Genomic DNA, 15,335 nt, shown 5'->3' with positions numbered 1-15,335 from the left:
GCTCTATGATGTCATGGATGGTTACACCTAGAATTTTGCTCCATGATGTCATGAATGGTTACAACTGGAATGTTGCTCTATGATGTCATGGATGGTTACACCTAGAATGCTGCTCTATGATGTCATGGATGGTTACAACTGGAATGCTGCTCTATGATGTCATGGCTGGTTACAACTGGAATGTTGCTCTATGATGTCATGGCTGGTTACAACTGGAATGTTGCTCTATGATGTCATGGCTGGTTACAACTGGAATGTTGCTCTATGATGTCATGGCTGGTTACAACTGGAATGTTGCTCTATGATGTCATGGCTGGTTACAACTGGAATGTTGCTCTATGATGTCATGGCTGGTTACAACTGGAATGTTGTCTATGATGTCATGGCTGGTTACAACTGGAATGTTGTCTATGATGTCAATGATGGTCGGTCCTTAAATCCAAAGCTCTGTCTGTGAAGTTGAGTGGTTACATTTCTCCATTCCCATCCCTCAGCTTTTTACCCAAACGGGGCAGTGAGTACGCTTTATTGTTTCAACTGCTGATTGCCACTTTAAATATAGTCAAGAAGCAGGTAGTACACACCTCTGTTGTCCATAGATGCTGTTAAAGGACCATATAGTAACCCATACCTCTCTGTAAATACCCTATAGTAACCCATACCTCTCTCTGTCAAGACCATATAGTAAGTAACCCATACCTCTCTCTGTCAAGACCATATAGTAACCCATACCGCTCTCTGTCAAGACCATATAGTAGCCCATACCTCTCTGTAAATACCCTATAGTAACCCATACCTCTCTCTCTGTCAAGACCATATAGTAGCCCATACCTCTCTGTAAATACCCTATAGTAACCCATACCTCTCTCTCTGTAAATACCATATACTAACCCATACCTCTATGTAAATACCCTATAGTGACCCATACCTCTCTCTGTAAATACCCTATAGTAACCCATACCTCTCTGTAAATACCATATAGTAACCCATACCTCTCTGTAAATACCCTATAGTAACCCATACCTCTCTCTGTAAATACCCTATAGTAACCCATACCTCTCTCTGTAAATACCCTATAGTAACCCATACCTCTCTCTCTAAATACCCTATAGTAACCCATACCTCTCTCTCTAAATACCATATAGTAACCCATACCTCTCTCTCTGTAAATACCCTATAGTGACCCATACCTCTCTGTAAATACCCTATAGTGACCCATACCTCTCTCTCTGTAAATACCCTATAGTAACCCATACCTCTCTGTAAATACCATATAGTGACCCATACCTCTCTCTGTAAATACCATATAGTGACCCATACCTCTCTGTAAATACCCTATAGTAACCCATACCTCTCTGTAAATACCCTATAGTAACCCATACCTCTCTCTGTAAATACCCTATAGTAACCCATACCTCTGTAAATACCCTATAGTAACCCATACCTCTCTGTAAATACCCTATAGTGACCCATACCTCTCTGTAAATACCCTATAGTAACTCATACCTCTCTGTAAATACCATATAGTGACCCATACCTCTCTCTGTAAATACCCTATAGTAACCCATACCTCTCTGTAAATACCCTATAGTAACCCATACCTCTCTGTAAATACCCTATAGTAACCCATACCTCTCTCTAGGTTTGAGAAGGCTGCAGTGGAGTACCAGGAACAGCTGTGTGCCGTGACGGGGATGGACTGTTCCATTAAGGGCTTCGACCGCTCACTCCTCAAACTGGGCGGAGCCAACAGCTCTAACACAGCCAGCCCCAAACACAACGGCAACGGTGAGACACACAGCTCTAACACAGCCAGCCCCAAACACAATGGTGAGAGACACACAGCTCTAACACAGCCAGCCCCAAACACAACGGCAATGGTGAGACACACAGCTCTAACACAGCCAGCCCCAAACACAACGGCAATGGTGAGACACACAGCTCTAACACAGCCAGCCCCAAACACAATGGTGAGAGACACACAGCTCTAACACAGCCAGCCCCAAACACAACGGCAATGGTGAGAGACACAGCTCTAACACAGCCAGCCCCAAACACAATGGTGAGAGACACACAGCTCTAACACAGCCAGCCCCAAACACAATGGTGAGAGACACACAGCTCTAACACAGCCAGCCCCAAACACAACGGCAATGGTGAGAGACACACAGCTCTAACACAGCCAGCCCCAAACACAACGGCAATGGTGAGAGACACAGCTCTAAGACAGCCAGCCCCAAACACACTGGCAATGGTGAGACACACAGCTCTAACACAGCCAGCCCCGAACACAACGGTGAGACACACAGCTCTAACACAGCCAGCCCCAAACACAACGGTGAGACACACAGCTCTAACACAGCCAGCCCCGAACACAACGATGAGAGACACACAGCTCTAACACAGCCAGCCCCAAATACAATGGTGAGAACGCGGAATAGGGGGACATTCCAGAGGCAACCACTAGCTGATAATAACCAGGTGTTCCCCTCTCTCTCCTCCTTCTCCTTCTGCCTCTCCCCTCCTCTCTCTCTCCTCCTCCCCCTTTCCTCTCCTCTCTTCTGCTTCTCCCCACCTCTCTCTCCTCCTCCCCCTTTCCTCTCCTCTCTTCTTCTTCTGCTTCTCCCCTCCTCTCTCTCTCCTCCCCCTTTCATCTCCTCTCTTCTTCTTCTGCTTCTCCCCTCCTCTCTCTCCTCCCCCTTTCCTCTCCTCTCTTCTTCTTCTGCTTCTCCCCCCTCTCTCTCTCCTCCCCCTTTCCTCTCCTCTCTTCTTCTTCTTCTGCCTCTCTCCTCCTCCCCCTTTCCTCTCCTCTCCTCTCTTCTGCTTCTCCCCTCCTCTCTCTCCTCCTCCCCCTTTCCTCTCCTCTTCTTGTTCTGCCTCTCTCCTCCTCCCCCTTTCCTCTCTTCTCCTTCTGCCTCTCCCCTCCTCTCTCTCCTCCCCCCTCCTCTCTCTCCTCCCCCTTTCCTCTCCTCTCTTCTTCTTCTGCCTCTCCCCTCTCTCCTCCTCCCCCTTTCCTCTCCTCTCTTCTTCTTCTGCCTCTCCTCTCTCTCTCCTCCTCCCCCTTTCCTCTCTTCTCCTTCTGCTTCTCCCCTCCTCTCTCTCTCTCTCTCTCCTCCTCCCCTTTCCTCTCTTCTCCTTCTGCCTCTCCCCTCCTCTCTCTCTCTCTCCTCCTCCCCCTTTCTTCTCTCTCTCCTTCCGCTTCTCCCCTTTCCTCTCTTCTCCTTCCTCCTCTCTCTCTCCTTCTGCCTCTCCCCTCTCTCTCTCCTTCTGCCTCTCCCCTCTCTCTCTCCTTCTGCCTCTCCCCTCTCTCTCTCCTTCTGCCTCTCCCCTCTCTCTCTCCTTCTGCCTCTCCCCTCTCTCTCTCCTTCTGCCTCTCCCCTCTCTCTCTCCTTCAGGTGACGGCAGGAAGACGGTTCTCCTCAAGTCCAACGAGTGTTCCTCCGAGGTGCTCAACCTCCTTGCCAATAAGGCATGCCAGTGCTATGTGGCCCTCGGCGATTGGTCCTCGGTGCAGGAGTGGCAGGCCAGCGTGCACGCCCTCAAGAAGAACCCTGGTAACCCTGCCGCGGCGAGCGTGCACCTGAAGACAGACTTCAACTACGTACGGGCACTGAGCTGCTTCGAGGACGGAGACTTCCCAGAATGCCGTGCTCAGCTGGAGCTCCTGGCGGGGGAGAGAGACGACTACGGCCTGCTCAACTCCACCTCTACTGGCTCCAAGGACAAACTAGGTAGGAGGGAGAGGGAGGACTAAGGCCTGCTCAACTCCACCTGCTCCAAGGACAAACTAGGTAGGAGGGAGAGAGAGAGAGGACTAAGGCCTGGTCAACTCCACCTGCTCCAAGAATAAACTAGGTAGGAGGGAGAGAGAGACGACTACGGCCTGGTCAACTCCACCTGCTCCAAGAATAAACTAGGTAGGAGGGAGAGAGAGAGGACTAAGGCCTGCTCAACTCCACCTGCTCCAAGAATAAACTAGTTAGGAGGGTGTCTGAGACTGCCCCCTTCAGTTTTGAGTCTATTCTCCTTAGAGGTGTGTGTCTTAATGGTGTATGTTTTTCTAACGTGTCTCTTTGTTTCTAACGTGTGTGTGTGTGTGTGTGTGTGTAGACCTGAAGCGTCTCCTCCCGGCAGTGTTGAGTCCGGACCCCTCAGAACTGCAGAAGGCCATTGAGGTGCAGCTGCTGCGGAGCGCAGTGGCTGCCATGACAACGGCCAATCACGAGCAGGAACAGAAGGCCATGCCCACCTCGGAGTGAGTCTCTCATTGGATCTTGGAGATCACTTTTAGTTGAATCCTGTATTAATGTGTTAGTGCTGGGTAGGAACAAAAACCTGCTGGATTGTGGAACACTTTGGGAAGATCTCAATCGCATACACCTCGTCTCCTTCTCAAAACCCCATTGGAGGAGGTGAGAGATGGGCGGGGACCTCTGGCTCTGTCATCCAATGGGAGAGCGAGTAGACACCAGTATTTCATTGAGCTCTTCCATGATGTCTTCCACGTTCCATTTAGATTGAGCTGAGTTCTGTTGTACTGACTGCCGGTTCTGTCTGTGCTGCTCTATGGGCCCTGGTCAAAAGGAGTGCACTATATAGGGAACCATTTAGATTGAGCTGAGTTCTGTTGGACTGACTGCGGGTTCTGTCTGTGCTGCTCTATGGGCCCTGGTCAAAAGGAGTGCACTATATAGGGAACCATTTAGATTGAGCTGAGTTCTGTTGGACTGACTGCCGGTTCTGTCTGTGCTGCTCTATGGGCCCTGGTCAAAAGGAGTGCACTATATAGGGAACCATTTGGGACAGACTATGTACACTCTCGTTCACTCCTTCCCACCTGTCTAAACGCTTCGGTAATTGGTGGAGACTTAGTGGGAGTTTCCACCTTGTTTCTGATACCAGTCATTTCCTTTTCTATCAGCGACAGGAAGTGAAGACACTGGGAGGAAGGAGAGGTAATATCTTACGTGTTCTGTGTGTGTGTTACAGTACCCTGGTCCGTTATCTGAAGCAGACGGGTCGGATCTCTCTGGGTCCCCTCCGCCTCTCCACCCTCACCCTCTCTGACGGCCTGCCCACTCTGGCCACCCTGCAGCTATACTGCTGCTCTGCCCTGGAGAACACACTGAGTGGACAGGAGGTACACACACACACACACACTCACACACACACACACACACACACACACACACACACACACACACACACACACACACACACACGCACACAGACAGACCTCGCCAGCCTGCAGCTATACTGCTGCTCTGCCCTGGAGAACACACTGAGTGGACAGGAGGTACACACACACACACACACACTCACACACACACACACACAGACCCTCGCCAGCCTGCAGCTACACTGCTGCTCTGCCCTGGAGAACACACTGAGCGGACAGGAGGTACACACACACACACACACACACACACACAGACCCTCGCCAGCCTGCATCTACACTGCTGCTCTGCCCTGGAGAACACACTCATCGTACTCTAAATGACCAACAGTATGTGGACACCTGCTCGTCTAACATCTCATTCCAAAATCATGGTCATTAACACGGAGTTGGTCCCCCTTTGCAGCTATAACAGCCTCCACTCTTCTGGGAAGGCTTTCCACTAGATGTTGGAACATTGCTGCTATAACAGCCTCCACTCTTCTGGGAAGGCTTTCCACTAGATGTTGGAACATTGCTGCTATAACAGCCTCCAGTCTTCTGGGAAGGCTTTCCACTAGATGTTGGAACATTGCTGCTATAACAGCCTCCACTCTTCTGGGAAGGCTTTCCACTAGATGTTGGAACATTGCTGCTATAACAGCCTCCACTCTTCTGGGAAGGCTTTCCACTAGATGATGGTACATTGCTGCTATAACAGCCTCCACTCTTCTGGGAAGGCTTTCCACTAGATGTTGGAACATTGCTGCTATAACAGCCTCCACTCTTCTGGGAAGGCTTTCCACTAGATGTTGGAACATTGCTGCTATAACAGCCTCCACTCTTCTGGGAAGGCTTTCCTCTAGATGTTGGAACATTGCTGCTATAACAACCTCCACTCTTCTGGGAAGGCTTTCCACTAGATGTTGGAACATTGCTGCTATAACAGCCTCCACTCTTCTGGGAAGGCTTTCCACTAGATGTTGGAACATTGCTGCTATAACAGCCTCCACTCTTCTGGGAAGGCTTTCCACTAGATGTTGGAACATTGCTGCTATAACAGCCTCAACTCTTCTGGGAAGGCTTTCCACTAGATGTTGGAACATTGCTGCTATAACAGCCTCCACTCTTCTGGGAAGGCTTTCCACTAGATGTTGGAACATTGCTGCTATAACAGCCTCCACTCTTCTGGGAAGACTTTCCGCTAGATGTCGGAACATTGCTGCTATAACAGCCTCCACTCTTCTGGGAAGGCTTTCCACTAGATGTTGGAACATTGCTGCTATAACAGCCCCCACTCTTCTGGGAAAGCTTTCCACTAGATGTTGGAACATTGCTGCTATAACAGCCTCCACTCTTCTGGGAAGGCTTTCCACTAGATGTTGGAACATTGCTGCTATAACAGCCTCCACTCTTCTGGGAAGGCTTTCCACTAGATGTTGGAACATTGCTGCTATAACAGCCCCACTCTTCTGGGAAGGCTTTCCACTAGATGTTGGAACATTGCTGCTATAACAGCCCCCACTCTTATGGGAAGGCTTTCCACTAGATGTTAGAACATTGCTGCTATAACAGCCTCCACTCTTCTGGGAAGGCTTTCCACTAGATGTTGGAACATTGCTGCTATAACAGCCTCCACTCTTCTGGGAAGGCTTTCCACTAGATGTTGGAACATTGCTGCTATAACAGCCTCCACTCTTCTGGGAAGGCTTTCCACTAGATGTTGGAACATTGCTGCTATAACAGCCTCCACTCTTCTGGGAAGGCTTTCCACTAGATGATGGTACATTGCTGCTATAACAGCCTCCACTCTTCTGGGAAGGCTTTCCACTAGATGTTGGAACATTGCTGCTATAACAGCCTCCAGTCTTCTGGGAAGACTTTCCACTAGATGATGGTACATTGCTGCTATAACAGCCTCCACTCTTCTGGGAAGGCTTTCCACTAGATGTTGGAACATTGCTGCTATAACAGCCTCCACTCTTCTGGGAAGACTTTCCACTAGATGATGGTACATTGCTGCTATAACAGCCTCCACTCTTCTGGGAAGGCTTTCCAGTAGATGTTGGAACATTGCTGCTATAACAGCCTCCACTCTTCTGGGAAGGCTTTCCACTAGATGTTGGAACATTGCTGCTATAACAGCCTCCACTCTTCTGGGAAGGCTTTCCACTAGATGTTGGAACATTGCTGCTATAACAGCCTCCACTCTTCTGGGAAGGCTTTCCACTAGATGTTGGAACATTGCTGCTATAACAGCCCCCACTCTTCTGGGAAGGCTTTCCACTAGATGTTGGAACATTGCTGCGGGGACTTGCTTCCATTCAGCCACAAGATCATTAGTGAGGTTGGGCTCTGATGTTGGGCGATTAGGCCTGGCTCACAGTCAGCGTTCCAATTCATCCCAGAGGTGTTCGATGGAGTTGAGGTCAGGGCTCTGTGCAGGCCAGTCAAGTTCTTCCACACCGATCTCGACAAACAATTTCTGTATGGACCTGGCTTTGTGCACAGGGGCATTGTCATGCTGAAACAGGAAAGGACCTTCCCCAAACTGTTACCACAAAGTTGGAAGCAAAGAATCATCTAGAATGTCATTGTATGCTGTAGCGTTAAGATTTCCCTTCACTAGAACTAAGGGTCCTAGCCTGAACCGTGAAAAGGTCGCGTTCTCTGGCATCCACAGCCCCAGACCATTATTATTATGACATTGAGCACAGTGATCTGAGGCTTGTATGTGGCTGCTCTGCCATGGAAACCCATTTCATGAAGCTCTCGATGAACAGTTCTTGTGCCGATGTTGCTTCCAGAAGGCAGTTGGGAACTCAGTGGTGAGTGTTGCAACAGAGGACTGACGATTCTTATGAGCTACGCGCTTCAGCACTCTGCGGTCCTGTTCTGTTAGCTTGTGTGGCCTACCACTTCGCGACTGGGCCGTTGTTGCTCCTAGAGGTTTCCACTTCACAATAACAGCACTCAGTTGACCGGGGGCAGCTCTAGCAGGGCAGAAGTTTGACCAACTGACTTGTTGGAAAGGTGGCATCCTATGACGTTGTCACGGAGCTCTTCAGTAAGGCGTACCAGTCTCTCATTCTACTGCCAATGTTTGTCTATGGAGATCGGTTTTATACACCTGTCAGCAACGGGTGTGGCAGAAATAGCCAAATTCACTCATTTGAAGGGGTGTCTACCCCCCTAACCCTCTCCTCCTCTCCAGGACTGTTTGATTCCTCTAATTTGAAGGGGTGTCTACATACTACCCCCCCTAACCCTCTCCTCCTCTCCAGGACTGTTTGATTCCTCTAATTTGAAGGGGTGTCTACATACTACCCCCCCTAACCCTCTCCTCCTCTCCAGGGGTGTCTACATACTACCCCCCTAACCCTCTCCTCCTCTCCAGGACTGTCTGATTCCTCTGTACAGTGAAGCTCTCAGCTCCTGTAAACAGCAGGACGTCCAGCCGTGGCTCCACGCACTGAGATACACCATCTACCAGAGACAGCTACTGCTCAGGCTGAAAGGTAGACCGCGTCCCTGTGTGTGTGTGTGTCCCTGTGTGTGTGTGTGTCCCTGTGTGTGTGTGTGTCCCTGTGTGTGTGTGTGTCCCTGTGTGTGTGTGTGTGTGTGTGTGTCCCTGTGTGTGTGTGTGTCCCTGTGTGTGTGTGTGTCCCTGTGTGTGTGTGTCCCTGTGTGTGTGTGTGTGTGTGTGTGTGTGTGTGTGTGTCCCTGTGTGTCCCTGTGTGTGTGTGTCCCTGTGTGTGTGTGTCCCTGTGTGTGTCTCTGTGTGTGTCCCTGTGTGTGTCCCTGTGTGTGTCTCTGTGTGTGTCTCTGTGTGTGTCTGTGTGTGTGTCTGTGTGTGTCTCTGTGTGTGTCTCTGTGTGTGTCTCTGTGTGTGTCTCTGTGTGTGTCCCTGTGTGTGTCCCTGTGTGTGTCCCTGTGTGTGTCCCTGTGTGTGTCCCTGTGTGTGTCCCTGTGTGTGTCCCTGTGTGTGTCCCTGTGTGTGTCCCTGTGTGTGTCCCTGTGTGTGTCTCTGTGTGTGTCTCTGTGTGTGTCTCTGTGTGTGTCTCTGTGTGTGTCCCTGTGTGTGTCCCTGTGTGTGTCCCTGTGTGTGTCCCTGTGTGTGTCTCTGTGTGTGTCTCTGTGTGTGTCTCTGTGTGTGTCTCTGTGTGTGTCCCTGTGTGTGTCCCTGTGTGTGTCCCTGTGTGTGTCCCTGTGTGTGTCCCTGTGTGTGTCCCTGTGTGTGTCCCTGTGTGTGTCTCTGTGTGTGTCCCTGTGTGTGTCCCTGTGTGTGTCCCTGTGTGTGTCCCTGTGTGTGTCCCTGTGTGTGTCTCTGTGTGTGTCTCTGTGTGTGTCTCTGTGTGTGTCCCTGTGTGTGTCCCTGTGTGTGTCCCTGTGTGTGTCTCTGTGTGTGTCCCTGTGTGTGTCCCTGTGTGTGTCCCTGTGTGTGTCTCTGTGTGTGTCCCTGTGTGTGTCCCTGTGTGTGTCCCTGTGTGTGTCTCTGTGTGTGTCTCTGTGTGAGTTGTTTCTGCTCTCTTAAACGCTGTGCTTTATATCTCGCTGTATTTGTGTGGGTGTGTGTGTGTTGTCCCCATCGCTGTGTCTTTGTCATGTGACTCACGTTAACCCTCTCCCTCTTCCTGTGTTCCATTACCCAGGCTCCTCTGCTCCGCTGGATGGCCACCTGATGGAACTATGTCTGACGGCGGTCAAGTTCGCCCGGAAACAGGGGAACATCGCCCTGGCAACGCGTCTGCTGGGCCAGTGCAGCGAGGGGAGGAGGAGGGGCGGAGGAGGGGTTGAGCTGTGCGTTCAGGCGTCTGTCACTAGCGGGTGCTGTGGGGGAGAAGTGGGGTCCTGAACTACAGATCGAGAAGGCTAAAGTCCTCTGCACCGCAGGTGAGTGTGTGTGTGTGTCTCTGTGTGTGTGTGTGTGTGTGTTTTGGCTTTACTCGTCTTTCTCTTTATTCCTCCCCCAACTCTCTCTCATGCCTCCACCTCTCTCCCCTCTCTCCCCTCCTCTCCCCGTCTCCCCTCCAGGTCAGTCCCTGGTAGCCATGGAGATGTTGAGTTCCTGTGCTCTGTCTTTCTGTCGCTCAGGGAAGTGTGAGCGAGCCGCCTGTCGCTCCGTCCTCACTCTGTGTAAGTAGTGGTTCCACTGTGTCACAAATGGCCCCCTATTCCCTACGTAGGGGCTCTTATTGGGGGTGCAAGGCGTACCAGGGTTGGTACCAGTCTCCCTGTGCATGCTGGGTAATGGATGCCTGATGCTCTGTTCCAACCGTCTGTCTCTGTGTCTGTAGGTAAGTGGCTGCTGGCGGACTGGAAGGACATGACCCCTCAGCTCAAACAGGTGGTGAAGAGGTCAGGGGTCGCCGCCATGCCCCCATCAGCCGGAACATCACAGCCCTGCTGGAGCTACCCCTAGAGGACCAGGGCATGCCCCGAATCACAGCTGAGACCACAGGTAGGACACCCCCCCTCCCTGACCCCTCTTCCTCCAGTCTACCCTACACCCTAACCCCTCTTCCTCCAGTCTACCCTACACCCTACCCCTCTCTCTTTGCCTCTTGTGAGTGTAGGAAAACCGGACTTGATCCCGGAGCAACTCTACCAGTCTGTACCCTAACCCCTACACCCTAACCCCTCTTTTCCTCCAGTCTGTATCCTAACCCCTACACCCTAACCCCTCTCTTCCTCCAGTCTGTACACACTAACCCCTCTCCCTCCAATCTGTACCCTAACCCCTCTTCCTCCAATCTGTACCCTAACCCCTCTTCCTCCAGTCTGTACCCTAACCCCTACACCCTAACCCCTCTCTCTCTCTGCCTCCATAGTGAGTGTGGGTGTAGGAGAACCAGACTTGGTCCTGGGGCAGCTCTACCAGTCTGTACCCTAACCCCTACACCCTAACCCCTCTCTTCCTCCAGTCTGTACCCTAACCCCTACACCCTAACCCTCTCTCTCTCTGCCTCCATAGTGAGTGTGGGGGTAGGAGATCCAGACTTGGTCCTGGGGCAGGTCTACCAGTCTGTACCCTAACCCCTACACCCTAACCCCTCTCTCTCTCTGCCTCCATAGTGAGTGTGGGGGTAGGAGAACCAGACTTGGTCCTGGGGCAGCTCTACCAGTCTGTACCCTAACCCCTACACCCTAACCCCTCTCTTCCTCCAGTCTGTACCCTAACCCCTACACCCTAACCCCTCTCTCTCTCTGCCTCCATAGTGAGTGTGGGGGTAGGAGAACCAGACTTGGTCCTGGGGCAGCTCTACCAGTCTGTACCCTAACCCCTACACCCTAACCCCTCTCTCTCTCTGCCTCCATAGTGAGTGTGGGGGTAGGAGAACCAGACTTGGTCCTGGGGCAGCTCTACCAGTCTGTACCCTAACCCCTACACCCTAACCCCTCTCTCTCTCTGCCTCCATAGTGAGTGTGGGTGTAGGAGAACCAGACTTGGTCCTGGGGCAGCTCTACCAGTCTGTACCCTAACCCCTACACCCTAACCCCTCTCTCTCTCTGCCTCCATAGTGAGTGTGGGTGTAGGAGAACCAGACTTGGTACTGGGGCAGCTCTACCAGTCTGTACCCTAACCCCTACACCCTAACCCCTCTCTCTCTCTGCCTCCATAGTGAGTGTGGGTGTAGGAGAACCAGACTTGGTCCTGGGGCAGCTCTACCAGTCTGTACCCTAACCCCTACACCCTAACCCCTCTCTCTCTCTGCCTCCATAGTGAGTGTGGGTGTAGGAGAACCAGACTTGGTCCTGGGGCAGCTCTACCAGTTGTCCACCAGTCAGGCTCCGGAGGTGGCCAAGTCCTGGGCGGCTCTCGCCAGCTGGGCCTATCGTTGGGGACGGAAGGTGGTCGACAACGCCAGGTACATATTCTGACAGTTGTTGTCACGCAGCAGGTTATCGTGAAACACACATGAATATAGACGTGGTGCGTTCTGTGGTAGAAGCTGATAACATGAATATAGACGTGGTGCGTTCTGTGGTAGAAGCTGATAACATGACGTGGTGCGTTCTGTGGTAGAAGCTGATAACATGAATATAGACGTGGTGCGTTCTGTGGTAGAAGCCGTTGCTGATTAACATTATTTAAAAATTCTTATGCAATGTTTCTCCTCTCTCCTCCCATCTCCCTCTCCTTTCACCTCTCCTCCCCTACGTCCGTCGGTTCCTTACTCCTCCCATCTCCCTCTCCTTTCTCCTCTCTCTCCTCCCATCTCTCTCTCCTTTCTCCTCTCTCTCCTCCCATCTCTCTCTCCTTTCACCTCTCCTCCCCTACGTCCGTCGGTTCCTTACTCCTCCCATCTCCTCTCCTTTCTCCTCTCTCTCCTCCCATCTCTCTCTCCTTTCTCCTCTCTCTCCTCCCATCTCCCTCTCCTTTCACCTCTCCTCCCCTACGTCCGTCGGTTCCTTACTCCTCCCATCTCCCTCTCCTTTCTCCTCTCTCTCCTCCCATCTCTCTCTCCTTTCTCCTCTCTCTCCTCCCATCTCCCTCTCCTTTCACCTCTCCTCCCTACGTCCGTCGGTTCCTTACTCCTCCCATCTCTCTCTCCTTTCTCCTCTCTCTCCTCCCATCTCTCTCTCCTTTCTCCTCTCTCTCCTCCCATCTCCCTCTCCTTTCACCTCTCCTCCCCTACGTCCGTCGGTTCCTTACTCCTCCCATCTCCCTCTCCTTTCTCCTCTCTCTCCTCCCATCTCTCTCTCCTTTCTCCTCTCTCTCCTCCCATCTCCCTCTCCTTTCACCTCTCCTCCCCTACGTCCGTCGGTTCCTTACTCCTCCCATCTCCCTCTCCTTTCTCCTCTCTCTCCTCCCATCTCTCTCTCCTTTCTCCTCTCTCTCCTCCCATCTCCCTCTCCTTTCACCTCTCCTCCCCTACGTCCGTCGGTTCCTTACTCCTCCCATCTCCCTCTCCTTTCTCCTCTCTCTCCTCCCATCTCTCTCTCCTTTCTCCTCTCTCTCCTCCCATCTCCCTCTCCTTTCACCTCTCCTCCCCCTACGTCGTCGGTTCCTTACTCCTCCCATCTCCCTCTCCTTTCTCCTCTCTCTCCTCCCATCTCTCTCTCCTTTCTCCTCTCTCTCCTCCCATCTCCCTCTCCTTTCACCTCTCCTCCCCTACGTCCGTCGGTTCCTTACTCCTCCCATCTCCCTCTCCTTTCTCCTCTCTCTCCTCCCATCTCTCTCTCCTTTCTCCTCTCTCTCCTCCCATCTCCCTCTCCTTTCACCTCTCCTCCCCTACGTCCGTCGGTTCCTTACTCCTCCCATCTCCCTCTCCTTTCTCCTCTCTCTCCTCCCATCTCTCTCTCCTTTCTCCTCTCTCTCCTCCCATCTCTCTCTCCTTTCTCCTCTCTCTCCTCCCATCTCTCTCTCCTTTCACCTCTCCTCCCCTACGTCCGTCGGTTCCTTACTCCTCCCATCTCCCTCTCCTTTCTCCTCTCTCTCCTCCCATCTCTCTCTCCTTTCTCCTCTCTCTCCTCCCATCTCTCTCTCCTTTCTCCTCTCTCTCCTCCCATCTCTCTCTCCTTTCACCTCTCCTCCCCTACGTCCGTCGGTTCCTTACTCCTCCCATCTCCCTCTCCTTTCTCCTCTCTCTCCTCCCATCTCTCTCTCCTTTCTCCTCTCTCTCCTCCCATCTCTCTCTCCTTTCTCCTCTCTCTCCTCCCATCTCTCTCTCCTTTCACCTCTCCTCCCCTACGTCCGTCCGTTCCTTACTCCTCCCATCTCTCTCTCATCTCCTCCCTCCATCCCCCCCAGTCAAGGTGAAGGTGTGCCCTTGCTCCCGGGAGAGAAGAAGGAGATCGAGGAGCTTCTCCCAGAATGCACCAGTGAGGAGGACAAGGAGAACATCTTCAGCATCCTGGGTCAGGCCATGTGTCGACCTGCTGGAATACAGGTGTGTGTGTGTGTGTGCTCATGAGGAATGAATTAGTAACTATTGTTTTAGTATGTCCACCATGACTGTCGTTGCCATGGTGCTCGTACTTTCTCCCGGTGTTCTGAACAGATCGTAGTTCATCCCGGATAGAAGTTTAGAACTGAGTCTACATGGAACTACATAAAAAGAGTTCCAAGAGAACTCCCAATTTGCCGTGCGGCTCTTGGCAGGTCTGGGTTTGGGATTCACCGTCTGCCTGCTCATAACTCTCTCTCTCCCCCCCCCTCTCTCCCCCACCCCCTCCCTCTCTCTCCCCCACCCCTCCCTCTCTCTCCCCCCACCCCCTCCCTCTCTCTCTCTCCCACCCCCCCTCTCTCTCTCCCACCCCCTCTCTCTCTCTCCCCCACCCCCTCTCTCCCACCCCCTCTCTCTCTCTCCCCCACCCCCTCTCTCTCTCTCCCCCACCCCTCTCTCTCTCTCCCCCCCACCCCCTCTCTCTCTCCCCCACCCCTCTCTCTCTCTCTTCCCTCTCTCTCTCTCTCCCCCCACCCCCTCCTCTCTCTCTCTCCCCCACCCCCCCTCTCTCTCTCTCTCCCCACCACCTCCTCTCTCTCTCCCCCACCTCCCCTCTCTCTCTCTCTCCCCCACCCCCTCTCTCTCTCTCCCCCACCCCCCCTCTCTCCCTCCAGGATGAGGACATGGCCCTGCAGCAGGAGGATGAGGAGGAGGATGACATGGTGGATGTGATCTGGAGACAGCTGCTGTCTGCCTGTCCCTGGCTGGAGGAGCAGGGGGAGGTGGAGGGGGTCCAGGGTGGGGGTAGTGGGGTGATGGAGGGTCTAATCCGTGTCTGGAGGAGGGTGGTGGACAGGATCTTCAGTCTCTACAGGGTCTCCTGCGGTGCCTACTTCACCTTCCTCAAACTCAACGCTGGACAGGTGGGTGGAACTCAGTCTCTCTCCAGGGGGGACTGGGACTGGCAGGGGGTACTGGCAGGGCGTACTGGGACTGGCAGGGGGTACTGGCAGGGCGTACTGGGACTGGCAGGGGTACTGGGACTGGCAGGGGGACTGGGACTGGCAGGGGGTACTGGCAGGGCGTACTGGGACTGGCAGGGGGACTGGGACTGGCAGGGGTACGGGCAGGGCGTACTGGGACTGGCAGGGGGTACGGGCAGGGCGTACTGGGACTGGCAGGGGGGGGTACTGGCAGGGCGTACTGGGACTGGCAGGGGGTACTGGCAGGGGGACTGGGACTGGCAGGGGGACTGGGACTGGCAGGGGGACTGGGACTGGCAGGGGGAC

At 52.9% G+C, this 15,335-nt stretch overlaps 1 pseudogene; it reads left to right on the top strand.

Moving 5' to 3' along the window:
* LOC118382768 (serine/threonine-protein kinase SMG1-like) overlaps nucleotides 1–15,335 on the top strand; it is a 122,342-nt pseudogene that overhangs the window by 26,630 nt on the left and 80,377 nt on the right.

This window comes from Oncorhynchus keta, chromosome 5 (genome assembly GCF_023373465.1).
Source record: "Oncorhynchus keta strain PuntledgeMale-10-30-2019 chromosome 5, Oket_V2, whole genome shotgun sequence".
NCBI lineage: Eukaryota > Metazoa > Chordata > Actinopteri > Salmoniformes > Salmonidae > Oncorhynchus > Oncorhynchus keta.
This window is presented reverse-complemented; position numbering and strand designations above follow the sequence as displayed.